We start from the raw sequence: 5189 nt of genomic DNA on the forward strand, positions 1-5189 counted from the left end.
TGAACAGAATAAAATGAGTTAAGATGGGCAAGGTGCCTAGCAAAGTTCCTGGCACATTGCATTTTATGTAAGTATCACTACTATTTTTACAGTCTAGTTGGGGAGAGACCTGTGAAGCAAAGCCAGAATTGGAAGGTGGAAGAGTGGGCTGGCTGGAGACGATGAAAGTCACAGTCTGAACAAAGCACAAAGGTGGGAAAAGCAGGAACAGCAAATACCTAAGCCGAGTAACTAGAGTGCAGGGGGTGGAGGGTGTGATACGAAGAATATTGGGAGTTAAGGCTGGACCAGGCAGGTTGGGCTTTGCTCAAGGAAAGCCTTGTATATCACACTAAATGGCAGCTCTTCATTCAGCAGGGGAGCCAGGTTAGTGCAATGATGAAGAGCGGTGACCACCACAGTCTCCAAGATCAAACACCCAAGGGTGCTGGGCACCATGACCGGCTTGGAACCAGACCATTGTGCAATTTGCATGCACGGAGGGGCAGCAGGCAGACATTGCTATGCCAACCTGTGCCCCTGTGTCTGAGGAAATCCGTGCCCTGATGTTAGCTCGGATTGTCAGCTTCCACAGTGAGTGCCTTAGGGTTGCCAGCAGGCAGCCGGGGACCGGAAGGTTAGGTGTCTCTGCGAAGTCTTATTAAACTCTCAGCTGCCTGGGAATAATGCACCACAGCAGCAGAGTTTTAAATGGCAAAGGGTCTCTGGCTGTCAGCAAGGTTACAGGTAGATACTTTCATTTGTCCTCCATGAAAGCTTAATATCATTTTCTTCTGTTCAAGTCAGCTTATAGACCTCATTACTTCAAGTTCATCGGGCAGCTGAACAGACTTTTTGATTTTACTGTGCTTTCAGAATCATGTTGGAGAAGAGCTAATGCATTTTTAACCAACTTCAGCAAATTGAAGCTCTTTGGTGCTGTAGTGTACTAATACAATTACTGCTAACTCTCTGAGAGCGGCATCTGGGTCCGGAAATTCCCGCTATTGCGGTTGTGAGCTCCAGGAGGTAGGGGCTACATGTCCTTCCACTTGTGACCCACCCAGACCATAGCATAGTGCCTCGCACATGTGAGAACAGCAGTTCTATTTTTAGATTGATGTTGAACTTTCTGCCGGTCTAGCCTGTTCAAAAATGTTTTCTTTTTTTTTTTTTTTTTTTTTTTTTTTTTTTCAAAAATGTTTTCTAACAAGCTCTATACTCAAGCACCTTTGGACTGAATCTCAGGTGGTTGTTGCTTTTTGATTCCAGTTCCCCAAACGCTGACAAGCTCTAGCTCTATCCTTTATCTATTGCGACAGTGATGCAGGGTAGCAGGTGACCACAAAATGCCAATGGCAAACAACAAAGCACGTCTCCTAGCTTGGGAGCCTGAAAAATTCAGCCAATTTGGCTACTTTCAGGTGATCTCACTTCTCTGTCTGTGGGCAGCTGTGGGTCTCCTCAGGTGTGGTTCTTCTGTGGCTCATACTAGGTGGGCTCACTTACCTATCGAGGACCAGCTGACAGTCTTAGATGGGGAAAAGGGGCAACTCAGCTCTGCTTTATGCACCACCTGTCGTCTTGCAACACACTAGCCCAGGCATGTTGTCCTGGAGATAGCAGAGGAACAAGAGTAAGAGAAAATTCCAATAAGAAAATCCAAATCACCTGCAATTCCACCAACTACAGATAAATCACTGGTGACATTTAAAAATTTCTTACAATCTTATTTCCAAATAAATATGTACTCTTAAATGCACAAGGAGCAACAACCACATAGTTATTTCCATAGCCTTTTTCTCTTAACCATATATTGTGAATGTAGTCCCATGCCATGAGATATTGTTCTACAACATGATTTTTAAGGATTGCATTGTATTTTTATCCATACAACAAAATACTCTCTTGATGGATGTTTAATTTGTTTTCACATTTTCTTTTCTTTTTTTTCTAATTAAAAATTTTTTTAAATGTTTATTATTTTGAGAGAGAGAGAGAATGAGCATGAGTGGGGGAGGTGCAGGGAGAGAGGGAGATGCAGAATCCGAAGCAGGCTCCAGGCTCTGAGAGTCAGCACAGAGCCCGACATGGGGCTCAAAGTCACAAACCTCAAGATCATGACTTGAGCCAAAGTCAGACGCTTAACTGACTGAGCCATCAGGTGCCCCTCCAGATTTTTAATAATACAATTATAAACCACTCTGTCATGAACATCCTTATCATTTTATCTTTGTGTACCTTACTTTTCTTTCAACTCTTTTCTGGAAGAGGAATTAATAAGTCAGAGTGTCTACACAGTTGCAAGGCTTTTTGTGGCTATCATCTATTATCTTCCACCAGAGGTGTGTGTCTATTTCTCTGCTAGACTGGGGTTTGGTTTCTACTTGAATTTTATGTTACTTAAAACAGTGCGTTGGGTTAATCTCTGTCTTAAAGAACATCGACTAAATGACTATGAGATGGTAGGTTTTTGGTTTTTTTTTTCTAATTCCTTAGAGAAGGCTGAAGACTAGCATTAACATAGGCCATAGACTCAGGCTGAAAAGTGACTGAGATAAGAATAATAAACCAGGTAATGGGCAAATGTGAAAAGAAACAATGGTCACTTGATTTAGACATTAGATGTCCTTTTGGTCAATCATTGTTGTGACAAATACTAGGGCAGAGTCATTGGTCTGGAAAACGTTTTGGTCAGCTGATAAAATTAAAAATGTAGGAAGTTACATTCCAATTCGGGAGGAGTAGGGAAATAGAGGTGCTTGAGAGAATAGACCAGTTTTCACTGAATACTTCTATTAAGGTAGTCACATGGCTTCTGCTGGTGTATTATAATTGCGATTGATGAGTTTTTGATGTTAGATTACTTAGGTGATGATTCCTAAAATCCACCTTTCTTGTATTAAATTGAAATTGCTTATAATGAGAACATGAAGACTTTTATTTTCCATCCACATATGTGCTTTTGTGTATCTGTAATTTTTATTTTTAGTGCCCAGAGAAAAACTGGTTTTGGATGATAATTCTTGCCCTGCAAAATGTATTTAAATTCATTCAAAATGATTATTGGTCCAAAATTATGACCTTCCACACAATGGACTATGAGTACTCCCTTCCCAGGGTCTGGGCTTTATTCATAATCTGTGGTCCTAGCACAGAAAACAAGGCCTTAATAAATATTGTTTATAAATGTTTAAACACCCTTGCCCAAATGAGGGTTAAATGTGCCATCCAACTTAGCCTTTCTAATTATATAAGTCTAGATTCTCAAAATTAATTGAACCTTGAATGTTTTTACCATGTAGCACTTAATTACACATGGGCATTTATATGCCATTATTTATTTCATGTGTGGTAGCCTGTCTCTAAGACGATTCTCACCTGGTGTTCACACTCTTGTTTGGCTCCTTCCACACTGAACAGGGTTCGCCTGTGTAACCATCAAAATATCTCAAACATGACAGACTCTGACCTCCAAGGCTGGGTCATAAAAGACATTGTGGCTTCCACTTTATTCTCTTTTTGGATCACTCATCCAGAAGTAGTCAACCGCACGTCATGAGGACACTCAAGCAGCCTTAAAAGAGGTCCACGTGGTGGAACTGAAGCCTTCTGCCAACATCAGCACTAACTTGACAGCCACCTGACTAAGCTCTTCTGGAAGTGATGCTCCGGCACCAGTCAAGCCTTCAGATGACTACAGCCCAGGCCAGTATCTTGACTGCAACCCCATGAGACACTCTGAGCCAGAAACACCCAGCTAAGCACTCCTCAATTCCTGATGCACAGAAACTGTGTGTGATAATAAATGTTCATTGTTTGAAGTTACTAATGTTCTGGGGTAATTTGTTACACAGAAACGGATAACTAATATAATGTGTGACAGGCTTTTACCAACAAATAGATTATAAGCATCTTTAAAAAAAGAATCATATCTTTCATTTCTCATAGTGACCTGCGTGATATTGAGATATTAGCCAAAATAAATGATGTTAATACTTCATAATTACCTTCTAGTCAAATCAACAAATATTTAATGCCTACCAGACACTCTTCTAGGAAAGCAGTAAACAAAAAAGAACTAAGTAAATGCTAGTGGATAAGACATATAATAATTGAAAATATAAATATGGACCAGGTCAGTGAAGATATGAAGCTCAGAACAACAATAAAAGATGGGCATGCTACTTTATATATTTGGTATTGGGTGTCAGGAAGGCATGATGTCTGATATCAAATGTCATATCAAATGTCTGTCAAGACATTTGAGCAGAGAACTGTGCATGTACCTGTGAAGGAGCATCCCAGGCAGAGGAAATGGCCAGTTCAAAGGCCATGAGACTGGAAGAATGTGGCACATTCAACAGGGCCAACACGGCCAAGGCTGAGGCCGCCATTTGTTGCAGATTTCACTAGTTAGCTTGTTGTATTTCTCGCCAGTCCAACTACACATTTAAATCTGTCTCGGGGCTCAGACCCCACTTTCCCTTGGTTTTCTGAATTTGAACAGGGCACCAGATACTGGTGTAATTTAAATAGACCTTTTTATGTAAATGAATCATGATATAAACAGGAACACAGCTAATGAGTCAAAATAGGCTAATATTTGTAGCCGGAATGAAGAATTAGACAATTCACTGATTGCAATCTTCCTTTCATTACTTCTGCACTTGAAGCTTTCTGACTTCATTAAAGCCATTAGTGCCCACCAATAAATTACATAGCTTTGGTAGTAACACAAATATGTGTGAATGTTTCTGACATTGCAGGAAATAATCAGGCTCAATCAATATATGTTCATCAAGACATTAGGTCTCAAATCGATGAGTAATTAGCTCTCCCAACAGAAGAACAAATAAAACTCTGTTTCCTAAATGTTCTGTCATTCTATGCTGCAAGTTTCACCTCCTTTCCCTCTCTTGCTGGAGGAAACACATGTCACAATGAATCGAATGATCACTGAATAATGAGTTCTGCTTTGATTACAGCATGTTCGTGATCATAAATAAATGAAATTGTGTTTGTATTTCATAGACATCTGAATTTTTTAATCTTGCATTTCACCTCAGATAAACAAGTTTATCTTTAATAGGTAAACACCCCTCTGAGAGGCATAATGCAGAACTTAAACTCACATTTAACATTTTAAATTATCACATAAACAAGAGCTCCTGCACGTTCTCCTATGGCAGCAATTGCTGTTCTCTTGA

The 5189-nt window shown here is 40.1% G+C and overlaps 1 long non-coding RNA gene across 1 annotated transcript; it reads left to right on the plus strand.

Moving 5' to 3' along the window:
- The first annotated feature begins 2246 nt into the window (after positions 1-2246).
- LOC122198818 lies at positions 2247-3807 on the plus strand. Its single transcript, XR_006193172.1, has 2 exons — positions 2247-2324; positions 3403-3807. It is a non-coding gene; the product is annotated as an uncharacterized LOC122198818 (long non-coding RNA).
- The last annotated feature ends 1382 nt before the right edge of the window (positions 3808-5189 follow it).

Source organism: Panthera leo, chromosome C2 (genome assembly GCF_018350215.1).
Source record: "Panthera leo isolate Ple1 chromosome C2, P.leo_Ple1_pat1.1, whole genome shotgun sequence".
In the NCBI taxonomy this organism is placed as follows: Eukaryota; Metazoa; Chordata; class Mammalia; order Carnivora; family Felidae; genus Panthera; species Panthera leo.